This window comes from Meles meles, chromosome 14 (genome assembly GCF_922984935.1).
Source record: "Meles meles chromosome 14, mMelMel3.1 paternal haplotype, whole genome shotgun sequence".
NCBI lineage: Eukaryota > Metazoa > Chordata > Mammalia > Carnivora > Mustelidae > Meles > Meles meles.
Genome location: NC_060079.1, coordinates 45,201,315 through 45,215,337, shown reverse-complemented (window position 1 = coordinate 45,215,337; position 14,023 = coordinate 45,201,315). Strand labels below are relative to the sequence as shown.

The following is a 14,023-nucleotide window of genomic DNA, read 5'->3' as shown; positions in this document are numbered from 1 at the left end:
AGAAATGGAGTCAAAACTTAAGCTCAGATCATGGCTTATTTTTCTGAGCTTTGGAGTTTAGATGTCTTGAGATGATTTAAAACAAAGGAACAACCAAAAAACCACTATGAATTCTTGTCTTTATTTGTTTGGAATTACCTCCATTGTTATCATGTGCTCACTGTCGTGCTGGGTTCATAAAATATCTTTTTTTGAAAGCAATTTTGTTTATTTATTTGACAGAGAAAGAGAGGGAGAAGCAGGCTTTCTGCTGAGCAGGGATCATGACCTTAACCCAAGGCAGATGCTGAATCGACTGAGCCATCCAGGCACCCCAGAAAATATATTTTATTTAACAACAATATCCAGTGATTGACTCTAGCCATAAATTAGGCTTAAAAATAAATAATAATATTATATTTCACTCTAGGAATAAAACTTTAGTATTCCTTAGATCTGTTTCTTAGACAAAGTACACTGTGTCTTAAGACCTGAGCATTGCCCATTTGCTTACAGAAGAATGGAAGAGTTAAGAAGGACTGGGATGTAGAATTATCCTAAAACATGCTCTTTCTGGTCTCTGTGGACTTGTGTAGGCAGTTTCCTTTGGCTAGAATGTCTTCTACTCAATTCAATACTACTGTTTTCTATACTCAATTCAAATGTCACTTCTTCTTTTGTAAAACCTTTCTCTGCATTGCGAGGCCAGATTATATGTGTTTCCATAGCACTTTGGGAATGTGTAGAGTGTGTCAATTTCCCTGGTTTAAATACCATCTGTCTTGACTAAATTGTTAGCTAAGTCTTATGCATCTTTATGCCAGTCTTCTCTTATTATTCATCCAATAAATAGTTGCTAAATAAATGTAAAATGAAATGTTTGTGCATCTTGGGTAGTGAAATTGACAGGGAATATGATGCAAGTACCAATGCTGAAAGAAAGTTTAGTCTGGAAGAAAGAGCGTAACACACACACACAAATTGTGATTCGTGGTGATACTTTGTATCATTTATCTCTAAACGCAGAAGTCATTCTATAAAACCATCTCTTAATTTATCTCGTGTTCAATTAGTTATGATTTTGACAATTGTACTCTGACTCTAATTCTGCCCCCTTCCTCAGCCTATCAAATGCTAGAACCCTAGTTATGGACCTAACTTGTGATTTTGTAGAGACATTTGTTGCTAATTTTACATATACCTTTCGAATATACAAAATAAATATGCTTATTGCATATTTGATTTTAATTTTAATATATATCTGGATTTTATCTGTTTATAATTTCATCTTACCCTTTTTAACTAAAAATTTCTGGTGAGGGGCACCTGGGTGGCTCAATGGGTTAAGCCTCTGCCTTCAGCTCAGGTCATGATCCCAGGGTCCAGGGATCGAGCCCCACATCGGGTTCTCTGCTCAGCAGGGAGCCTGCTTCCTCCTCTCTTTCTGCTTGCCTCTCTGCCTACTTGTGATCTCTCTCTGTCAAATAAATAAATAAATAATCTTTAAAAAAAATTTCTTGTGAAATTCTCACTTTGTATCCTGTACTATGTTAAAAGTTATTAAGGGACATAAAAACAAGCTTATATCACCAAATGCCTATCGTTGAGGTTCTTATACCTAGGTAGAAAGAAAAGAGCAAATGTAAGTCAAAGGAAACTGGGACATGATGGGAAATTTATAAATATTTGTGGAATGACTGAGTAAAGTTTAACTTCATAAGATAAAGATCACAAGCACAATGGTAATGTAGAAATGAAGGAAATCAATGAATACTCAAGTGCCAGTAAGGAGAAAGCTAGATGTCAGAGTTAGGGCAGTCTTGGAAAGTAGATGGCGGAAAAGAGTCTATATGACAAAAACAGGGATCCCAGATGTGACAACCTTCAAAAAAGAGACATAAACGCTGGGGCAGAATCTAGAATTTTCACAGAAACTTTCCAGAAATGACCATACTGTAGAGAAATGTTTTAATATCTTCTAAGCTTACATACTTTGCTTTCTTCAGCATCCTGGCTGGCCTTGACCTTGGATTTGTGTGTAGATCTTGGATCCTGCATGCTTACTCGGACCTAGTGCTACTTGCTCTGGTTTTTCTGTACCCGACCCTATCATGTTCCTTACTCATCACTGACTTTATGGATTAGAGTTTTGGCATGTATTATATGCTTCAATTGGCATGTCATAAGTGTCCTGAGAATATTTTTTATTAAGTTTTGATAAGAATTATAAGATGAAACTTGGGCAACAAGCTGGTGGCTCAGTTTGAAAAGCACAAACCTTGTACAATCCAATAAGAGATGTTTCCAGCAAAAAACAAAACAACAAACCTTTTACAGGCTGGGTCAGAAAATGGCATCTGTTAAGCTCACTTGACAGAATTGTTGCTTTTAGTCCACAAGGGAACTGATGAAAATGAAAGTGCAGAACACACCCAGAGTACACGGGCCTTCACAGAGAGATATCCGTAATTAGGGGAATTTGCTTGTGTGCTACAGACGGGACACGCCAGAACCATATAATGGGAATGCGTTTGTATTGTGTAATCGGTTTCTTGCTAGAAAAACTATCACTGTTTTCATTTTCTGAGCATAACTCTGGCTCCAAGCTTATTCAGTGGTAATGGTCTGCATTCTGATACAAGCAAGAATAGATGTGGCATTCATGAGCAGGACAGGCTTCTCTTTTAAAGAAAAAAACTGAACTGCCTTTGACAACATATTTCTAGAAGATGTTCATTTACAGCAAGGGGGGAGTTTACGCATGATTTACTTTGCTGATATATTCACTTAACACTGGTGGGTGGACATGAGTGGGAAAATTGCCCAATTTTAGTTTTCTGTTAAAAACTGAGTCTGCTGGATATGCTCATTTACAATAGCTAGATTCAATCCTCTGAAATGGTTAAGAGTTAACAGAAGGGTGAAGAGACATTAGTGCAAAGCAACTGAACCTTCCAAACAATGAGGAAAAGTAGGGAAATTTTCACCTGTATCATTCCATAATTTTATCTTTTTTTTTTTTTTTTAAAGCTGAAACATTGAGAGGATTATATTTCTACCCTAGGTCTCTTCTACTTGTGTCTTTATTGTCCTCATTACCCTCTTTTAATTTTAAAGCTATTGATTCAACACTGACTGTGGAAGAAACTTGGCCAATAACTTTAGTAAAATTAAAGTTATATTTTCTTTCCTGCTTTGCTTCATTACATGTTACTTGTATAATCAAAGAATAGACAAGAATGTCCTAGGGCCCTGATATTGATGGGGACACTCACTTTATAGGAATTTGAGGCAATCATCAGATTGATTATATCTAAATTGTGCATCTAAATGATGGAATAGAGAAATAAAAGATAGTAGATGGAGAGAAAAATAATATATACTTAATATTTTCAGAATATATTTTATGGAAGACTTAAAAACCATTGAGAGCCAGCAGCTGCATGCAGAATTTAGCAGACTGTTCAAATGGAGAAAGATGGATTTGTACATCTGAATCTACTCTGGCCACAGTCTGACTCTAGTGCTCATGACTGATATTCCCTAGCCTCTAGGGCAACATTCAAATGCATGGGCAGAAACAAAACAGAAATGGTTGAGCTTGGAAGAAGGCATTTATGAGACCATTGCAAACAGCTCATTTAAAAGGTTTTCAAAATATGGTTGTAATATTGCTCAGTCACTTTATTCCGAAGACTCTTAAAAGTCTCTCGCCTCAAAAATTGTAAGCTCATAAACACTGTTCTCTTTCTTTCTTTTGTGATTCTGCTTTGTTAGTTTCAACAGTGAAGATTGGTCTCTGTGATCAGCAAAGACCTTAAATTTTACTTTGTGTCCAGAAGGCAAAATCATTATATACTACTATGTATTTACTATATACTAATATGTAATACTATATACTAATATGTAAATACTAAGATGTTAACATATCTAAAAAGATGTCGAAATCTGGTGTTGATGCTATGGAGATCACTATGTTTGTCAATGAGGTCTGCCAATAAATTTCCCTAATTGCTGATATCCCTCAGATTCTACATATTGTTTTGAACTTCCCTTTTTTTATCCCCCCCAGCTTTCTGGTGGACCAACACAAAAGAATGTGGAAGTTTCAAATATTTTTAATTGCCAAAATGTTTATTACATATTATCTTTTTGATGTCTGCTTTTACTAGCGCCTCAGCTGGAAGTTTCTATTTGATACATCATCATGAATAATTTCAAAAAGAATAAAAATGGTTCTCAGCTTTAATATTTTGTGATATTGCTTAGATTTTGTGGCTGTTTGTAATGTTGCATGTGGGTTTTTTTTTTAAAAATTAACTCTATTATTAGATAGGTAATCATGAATAGGGCTCCAATATATAAATAAAATAAGTTAAAAATTCACTCAGTTGCTTTCCTCATTAAAAAACAAACAAACAAACAAACAAAACCCAGAAAAAACTTCTGGTATTGTATTTTGTATGGGTGGCCTTCTAAATAAAGATACATTGTGACTTAATAGGCATGTAAAATAAATAAATAAATGAATAGATAAAGTCAATGGTTTTCACATAAAAAAGACTATTATATATATTCAGACTTGTTCTGAAGTTTGACTTTATTATATTCATATGGTGGCTGCTAATATATTTATAATTCATATAAAAATGCATCTATTCTGATATATTTTGGAAGGTGCTACAAATTCATAACTTTGAAGTATGTGGTTTGTAATGGGTAGACTTTAAGGCAACCTCATGTTTCCCATGTTCATACCTATTCATACCTATGTATGTTCATATTATTCATACCAATGTGTAATCTTCTTTCTTTGAGTGTGAGAGGGAACTGTGACTTGCTTCTAACTACTAGCATGTGGAAGAGGTAATGGCATGTTATATCATCTATGGAAGTATCCATCTTGTTAGCTGACTTAGTCTGGAAACTCTTTGCTGGCGTGATGAAGAAAGTGGCTGTATTAGGAAAGATCACATGGATAAAATTGGTGGGCAGGCTCTAGGAACTCTAGCACCTTCTCAGAGTTGAGGACTCTCTCCAGCCAACAGCCATCAAGACACCAAGCCCTCAACTATACAGCCTCAAGAAAATAAATTCTACCAACCACCTGAAGGAAGGAGGAAACAATCTGGAAGTAATGTCTTCCCTAAGCAGTCTGCCAATGAAAACATAGCCTGCTATAACATCTGGATTTCTGATACATCCAACCTATGACAGAATCAGTAAGTGTTGTTTTAAACTTCTAAGTCTGTGGTGAATTTGTTAACACAGGAGCAGTTAACTATATATCAATAAGTTCATATTTAAAGACTTGGCAATGTAAAAACAATAGTGACATTAGACAAAAGTACAAAATGAAGATGAATGCAAATTAACATGAGAGAAAAAATAAATAAGAGGAGACATTAGTATTTGTAGTAAGCAATATAACAAAACATATGGTGTATTGTCACAAAATATATCTACTAAAAATAAACTAGTATAATGCAGTCATCCTTGCATAAAATGTCAACATATAAGGGTAATAGAGTTATAAAAGAGAGCAAATATATCTCATGTGGCTTTCATTCTTATTTTCCTTAAAGTTAAAAATAAGAGCTATTGCTAAAGATTATGCTGTATGTAACTAATATGTCCTAAATTATGACTGTTCTTTATTGGCTCTTTAAAATTTATCATTTTTAATACTTATGTTACTTAAGATTTATTTGTTGTTTTAGTGGTACACAATAAATGCTGTTAATATTTTAGTATTTCCCTCATCTACACACAGGGATAGAAATTATGATGTGGATGAAGGATACTGATGATTCACTGGTGTATGGGGGGGCCATAGGGAAAGGAATGGAGGGGCTGTAAATAGAAACAAATAAGCAAGTATTCTCTTGGTGTTGAAGTCTATTCTCACATATCCTGGGCCCCTTACACCCTTAAGCACAGCTCTGCTGTTCTTTTTTTTTTTTTTTAAGAATTTATTTATTTATTTGACAGAGAGAGATCACAAGTAGGCAGAGAGGCAGGCAGAGAGAGAGAAAGGGAAGCAGGCTTCCTGCTGAGCAGAGAGCCCAATGCAGGGCTCCATCCCAGGACCCTGAGATCATGACCTGAGCCGAAGGCAGAGGCTTAACACACTGGGCCATCCAGATGCCCCTCAACTCTGCTGTTCTTGATTAGCCCACCAGGTTAAGAGTTAGATCCATAGTCTGGGAGAAGGACTGCTTTTTCCTTATTTCTCTTTCTGTGTGTGTGTGTGTATGTGTGTGTGTGTGTGTGTGTGTGACTTTTTTCTCTACCTAAGTGTCAGAGCTCAGCAATGTAAGAGCTCAATGGTATGGACATGGTGAAAATGGCCTAAGATGCTCATTTAGACTGCTTCTGGCTTAGGCTCTAGAGTATCTCAAAGATAGAAAACATCACCTAAGCCAGTTCAAGCACCCCAAATATAGTTTATTTTTTAATAAATCTTTTTTATTTCAGAATACTTTTGGAGTATTTTAAAGTGTGAGTGTCGGATAGAGTTCCATATACACCCACTTAACTTCCCATTTTATTTACATCTTATATTAGCATGTGATCATAATTAATGAACTGGTATTGATGCATTATTATTAACTAGAGCTCATATTTTTTTTCATATTTCTTTAGTTTTTTCTACCCTAAAATCCCATACAAGATACCACATTGCAATTAGTCATCACATCTCCTTAGGCTCCTTTTGGCCATAGATTCTCTTATATTTCCCTTGTTCCCTTTCCTTGTTTTTGATACCTTGACAGTTTTGAGGAGAACTGCTCACATATTTGTGGAATATCCCTCAACTGGGATTTGTCTGATTTGTTTCCTATAATTAGACTGGGATTATGGGTTTTTGGTTGGAAGACTGCAGAGATAACTTCTGTTCTGATCACATTATACCAAGAGTATATGAATCGACATGACTTATTGGTGTTAATTATGGTTACCTGAATAAAGTGGTATTTGACAGATTCCTCCACTGTGAAGTTATTCTTTTTCTCTTTTCAAAGTGTTTGGAAACAAACCACCACACATTCCATACTTAAGGAGTGGGGAGTTCCACATACACTGTTCACACTGATAAGAATCAGGTAAAATCTTTATTTGAGATACAATAGAATGAGATAATGTAGACATATCTCCATAGACATATAATACATAAGTTCAGCCATCAATCTAACATATCTATATATTTTATCTATATATCCAAGAACTATTATTTTTTTTAAAGATTTTATTTATTTATTTATTGACAGAGAGAAAGAGCACAGGCAAGGGGAGAAGCAGAGGGGAAGGGAGAAGCAGGCTCCCCACTGAGCAGGGAGCCCTATGAGGGGCTCCATCCCAGGATCCTGGGATCATGACCTGAGCTGAAGCCAGACACTTAACCAACTGAACCAGCCAGGTATCCCTCTAAAAACCATTATTTTCTAAGCTATATGCACTTCAATAGTAAGGTTGACCTCCAGAGACCCAGAGAGGTATAGAAAGCTTTTACTAGGCTGTACATTTTTAAACCATCTCATGAAACTTTGTTAAGTCAGTAATGTTGCAGAAGCAGTAGGATAAACTGAAAAGAAAGAACACCATGAAAAGGAAAAGGAAGAATATTCGTGAAGGAAATCAGAAGCAAGAAAGACTCTCTGGACTGGCAAAGTCTATAATGAAAGAGCTATAAAGGACACTATCTTAGGAGCCCTATAGTTAATAACAGCAACCAAACAAATTTGCGGGTTATTTAGAATCAACTAGGAATCAAAAACATTTTAAAATAAAAATATGTAATAAAATTTTTTACAATCAAACATACATGGTACTTGGGATATATATATATATATATATATATATAGATAGATAGATGTGCATACATACACAACACACACATTTATATGCTAAGGACATTGGTGTAAGAGTTCATACCATTATAGAAGAGATGGGATTGTATTGTTCATATCGTTTTACAATCCATACCATTGTACAACAGGTGTGCTGGCTCATGTACGTGAATAATATAGAAGTAAGAAAGGCTTGAGACCTAATCTGATGAGAGATTCATCTCTGTTTCTTTAGCATTTCTTTATTTTTGTTCTCTTCCTTTGTCCTTAGGCTGATTTCCTCATGGTTAAAAGTAATTAGAAATAACAGCATCTTCATTTTCCCATAGGTAGAGAAAAAACACTTCTTACCTAGCTATTCAAAGAATAGTCTTGTAATTCTTTCACAGTTGAGCTGATCATTTTGGCTAGGGGAATGGAATCTGTTGGCTGATTTAACAGACCTTTTACCAAACCACTCTTACTCTCAACAGTCACCTCCCTGACTCCATCTGCTGGTGGACTTGTTCATGAAACACAAAGGCTCAATTCTAGACTTACCCATATCCTAACAAAAATATAGAGTGTTAGGGAGAAGAAAACAGTGATCAAATACAGCGAACTCTCTATGTCCTGATGTATCTGGGAACATTTTTCTGCCTATACTAATATCTTTTTAGCTATGAAATAACTACCTTATATTTTCTCTTTATTACCCAGAGAATATGACCTAGCTAGTTCACGCTAATTTATTGATCTATAGAGCACATATTTTCAAAATCAGATCTTGTCATATACTGGATATGTCATTATTTTAGAAATTTTTAACAGGATGTCAGTAATCTGAGAACATAGTAATGATTCTGATATTACCAATTATATATATATAAATATATATATTTATATACTGTTTGAATAAAGAAAACACCTGGTTGCATGAGTGGATTGTGAAGTCAGGTGTGTAACTTTTTTCTCTTTGAAAGATTTTAAGCTTTGGTGGCAAAAATCACATTTTGGTGTTTGGTTTTCTCATTTTCCAACTTGTAAAATATTTCCTAGTGTATTTCTTAGAATAGAAATGGAATAATAATTAAGTTAATTCTGTCTGTCTTTATACTAGGCAAATATAAATGTGAACTAATCAACTTTTGGATGAGTAATAGTTCAGACAATGATATGTTTATTTAATTTGTTTATCACTTGTAAATGTCCATTGATGTACTACACACCTAACGTCATTGCTACCATATTATTTAGCATTAATATGGCATATTGAATTTTCAAGATGCTATAATCATTAATCATTAATTAGTCATACTTCATTATACCTGTGAGGTAATACGGTGATATAGAAAATTAAGTTACAGATAATTTAGGTTGCTGACCTGAAGGAATTATCGCTTATAAATGAATATATTGTAAATTAGTGGATAGTAATCTGTGAAATTATTGAGCTTCTTGCATTGATATATGCAAATATAGATAATAATTCAAAAAGTATGTTTGTTATAGCTGTGCCATTTCTGCCATGTTATTTAATATTATGACATTTGTATACTCTCAGAAAGTCTAAAATGACAGGTTTCCAGTCCTGGGAAGAAACTGAGGAACGCGAGGGTGTGTGGAGTTAATTGCATTTTGGATACAAGAAATGGTATAACCTGAACAAATCACTATGCAGAATTTAAGGGCCGGCTGAGAGCCTCAAATGGGGAAGTTTTGGGAAAATGAGAATGTTTGGCAAATAGACCTTTTAAAAGTGCTCATCTCAGTAGCTGTATCAGATGTTGTAGACTTCTATCATTCTTTGGACTCAGTGACCAGCTACTTTTACTATCTTCACTGTTCCCTATTGCAATCTCTGTGGGATATGATGCACCTTGAAATACTTGTTCATATGTGAGTTAAGATGTTTGATTAACTCTTTTTTTTTTTTTTTTTTTTTTTTTTCAGATAATTTAGCTTGACCAGCTGTTCTCTCTCTGCTCCTTCATGGTAGTTACTATAAGAGATTATAAACTGTAACTCTCCTGCTTACAATAAATCAGCAACTTGTAGGGTAAGCAAAAAGACTTTGGGGACAGACGGGGACATGTTAATAGTATCTAGTACTGGGGAAAAGGAAGGTACTTACTATGTTTCAGAGATACAATGAGAGATGAGAGGATTCCAGCCTGTGTGAAATTCGCTGTGGTGGGAAAAGATGTTCTAGTTAGGACTTCATGGCTAAAAAGAAGGGAGTCACTCAAGTTACTTCGAGTAATGAAGACGCTGTTTTAAGAATAACTATGTATCCAAGAAAAAAATGCATAATTAGGCCATGAGTAGATAGAAATTATAATATTGCAGAGCAATAATAGAATTTAGAAACCTACCCCCCCCCTTGCAGGGGTGGGATCTCAGGCAGTACATAAGCTGTAGATTAGAGAGAATTATTAATGATTATGGGTTCTGTTATAAAACGACTCGTGATCTTCCAAATCTTTATCATTCCGCCCTTTTGCTACTAGTTTACTTTGTCTTGTTTTCCATTGTGCACAGATACTTGATTTGCCATATAGTTCCTATTTACTCCTAACTATTCTTTCCTCATAACTCCAGCATAAATCTTGCTCTTTACCTTACCTGACATAAAGTATTTCAGGGTTTCCTTAAGCGGGTCTTTTTAGATTTATCTTCTGCTAAAAGCTACTTTATTGCTCCAACGTTTTCCAGTTCAAGTTCCTGAAAGATAAAATATGATCACCTAGTTGATCTGTGTTTTCTGTTCAGTGGATTGACCAGGAAACCATGGATTTGGAAATCATCCCATTGTTTGGTTTTCTATGGCTTTGAGAGTAGGGGTGGGGTGTCAAGTGATTAAAAATATGTCTGTTTAGATTTTTCTTTAGAAGTTAATAGTAAAGGAGCTCAAAATGATCAACTTGTTTCACATAAAAAATTGGTTTCAGAACAATGTAAAGAGTGCCTGTGATAAGAGCTTATAAAATATGGAAGGGAAATACAAGGAGGTAATAAATGACAAACACTGGGATGTCAGAGACATTTTCATACAGACAATATACTTGAGTTAGAGTTGAGTAGCCATTTTCCAGGTCCTTAAGTAGGCAGAAGAGCTTTTCAAAATGAGAGAACATATGCCAAGGTACACAAACAGAAAACTCTTTTATATCTTTGAGAAACCATAAATAGTTTTGTCTGGCAGAGGAGGTAAAGTTCAGAAATTGTCAGCAATCATTTGCAGCAAAAGTTAAGGACCAGATAATGGAGATCTTCTACATCAATCAGATGATGATGAATTTTGTCCAATGAGTGCTATGGAAACATAGAAATGTTTTAAGTGGATATGTGTCACACTTAGATATGAATTTTCAAAAAAGTATTCTGGGAATACACAAGAGAGGACTGAAGATGATCTAGATGGGTGATCAATTAGATATCACTCACAATGGTGCTGTCAAAAGAACAAGAGAATGGGATGGCAGTGATGGCTGGAATGAAGATGTAAGGATAAATCAAAAGCTGCTAGCAAAGAATCAGTGGCCCTTTCTCTGTGCAATCACCACGGTGGCTGGAATCCTTTATGTATATCCTGGAAACTAGAAGAACTTCAAGGCCCTCATTGCAGCTCAGTATGGTGGGGTTCAGGTTGGCATGCTGTCCGTAGCTCCCCACTTCCACTTTGCCCAAACCAACTACACCCCTAAATGTCTCCATAAATTTCCAGCAAGTTTCTAGCACGTTAAGGTAACCATGGATCCTGTGTATTTGAGAACAATGTCACTGCCTACTCTGTGAGCAACGAGGAGCTGCCAGGATGCATCCTAGAAACAACAGGTGACACATTGGGTGAACTTGTTGATAGCAGCATAGTGCCACCAGCCAGTCAGTACCTGCCCACCTTGGGCATCATATGCCACAACAAGCAGTATACAGAGCATGGAAATGAGGAGGTGGGGTAACTTTTGGGGCTGTTGGGTGCTCACTTGAAAACGAGGACTTTTTTTGATGGCGAACACATGACGTTGGCTAATATCACAGTTGTCTGAACCCTGCAGTGGCTCCATCAACAAGTCCTGGGCTTTCTTTCAACCAGACCTCCCCCAATATTAGCCACTGGTTCCTTATATGCATTGACTAGTCCCATTTCCAGACTGTTCAGGGAAGGTGAAACTCTGTGAGAAGATAGCCCAGTTTGATGTTAAAATGTTTGCAGACATGTAGCCTCCAATGGATACCTCACAGAAAGAGAAAGGTTCACCGGAGTAAAGCAGAATCCCCAGCCAGAGTGTAAAGAGGACTGTCCCTGTTGCTGAGGAGATGGGTGAAGATGAGCAGGTACTGCCTGCTAAGTTGAAGGCCAAGGACTCCTTTGCTCACCTGACCAAGATGACCTTTGTGTTGAATGGCTTTAAGTGCAAATGCTCCAACAAGGATACCCTTTCTGTGGTGCTGCTGTAGTTTGATAAGGATGGCTGGTCCCTGTGATACTCCAAGAACTCCTTCTTTGAAGAGCTCACTTAGAACTTCATGGTTGCAACCTCATCAATGGGATGTTCCAGTGCCTAGATAAGCTAAGGAAGAATGCCTTTATAAGTGTCTGCCTCTTTGGAACTAAGAGTAGTCACTCCATTTTGAGAGTCCAAGGCTATGAACTAGATCCTGGAAGCAAGAGACCCAGAGAATGGTTTGAGAGTGCTTTTCCTGGGAGGGGATCTTCCAGCATGTGAGCAAAGTCTCCAATCAGAGCAGTATCTTTAAGTGATCATCTCTTGCCATTGACCCAGATGTCTTTAGAGAGATGAGAGTTAGTAAAGAAACTGAACATTGAAAGAGGAGAAAAAAAAAAAAAAAAGAAAATCAATGGGTGTCAGTGATAGATTCTTGAATTTAAAACTAATGGTGAAACATTAACAATGTGAATATTATTGCTAGATTATCATTTTTAAGTCATTATTACATTTTTATTTTGGTTATGGGATTTTTATTAAGAATGACTGCTGAAACTTTATTAATAATGTCTAAAAGCACCAGGAACTTTTCACAGAAGAGAAGATGATTGAAGGCTGAGAGGTTATTTATAAGACAATCATTTATTAAACTGGGGGAAAGAGGTAGTAGGGAAGGGCATTCCAATATCAAAGACTGAAAAAAAAATTCTTCTGCTTCTATACAGCTGGAATCTACCCTTTCAGTTATAGAGGAACTGAAGTCATCTTCACAGTCAGGGAGCTATAGAATTCATTATAAATTCCTGGTAACACCATGGACATATATAAAGGATAATGTTACATGCAGACATTTAATTCATTTGCTCATTCATAAAATACTTATTGACAACTGTTCCCTCCACCACCTCTGCTCATAAATGTTTGTGAGAGCAATAAGAAATAAAATATATATTTTCAGATACTGATAACTACAATGGTTAAAGTAAAACAGAAGTCCCATCCAGGGTACTGGAGTCTCTCAGATGCCCTTGCCTTCTGCCCACACCAATGTGAAGGTCCAGAAAGAGGGGAGTTACTTCTTCATACCTGGAAGGAAAAAGGATCTGAAATTTTCATCAGATCCTATCCCTTCTGTTCTTACATCTTATGTTATTAGCCTGGTAATTTGGTTTGTTGCATATGTATTGAATACAAAGTTGATTAAAAATGCACTCTCTTTGACCTCTGCAATTTATATTCTGATGTGATAGAGATATGGTGGCATTCAGGAATATGCATTTTTAACAAGATTCCAATACAATTCTTATTCGAGAGGTCTGTAGTATACAATTTTATAAGTGCCAGTAAAGTTAATCTTATTTCTAAAACAATAAATTAGTATGAAGTCAGGTGATTGGTCTGAAATGTGCTTGTAGAACAGGTATCAAATGCAAACTTTGAGTTTAGCTGCCTTTCAGAATAAAATGCCCTGAAAGCCAGACTTCCAGTATTTCTTCGAACTGACAGGGTATGGCAAAACATCCTTGTCAAACATTTGCCATGTTGGAGCTTATCCTTAATTTAACTCCCTAGAAGTTACTTTTAGTGACTTTTCATAACTCTTGTGGTAACCAACCTACATTAGAGAGAATTTCTTTGATTTATTTAATTTTGGCATAGAAGACTGTTTTCCACTTAGAGGGTCAGAAACAATCCAAAAATATATAATACCCTTGTTTTTATCTTTAAAGATTTATTTTTTAAATTATTTATTTATTTTGAGAG

General features: G+C 35.8%; 1 pseudogene; it reads left to right on the top strand.

Moving 5' to 3' along the window:
- Positions 1–11,228: 11,228 nt before the first annotated feature.
- LOC123956062 lies at positions 11,229–12,573 on the top strand (annotated as a pseudogene).
- The last annotated feature ends 1,450 nt before the right edge of the window (positions 12,574–14,023 follow it).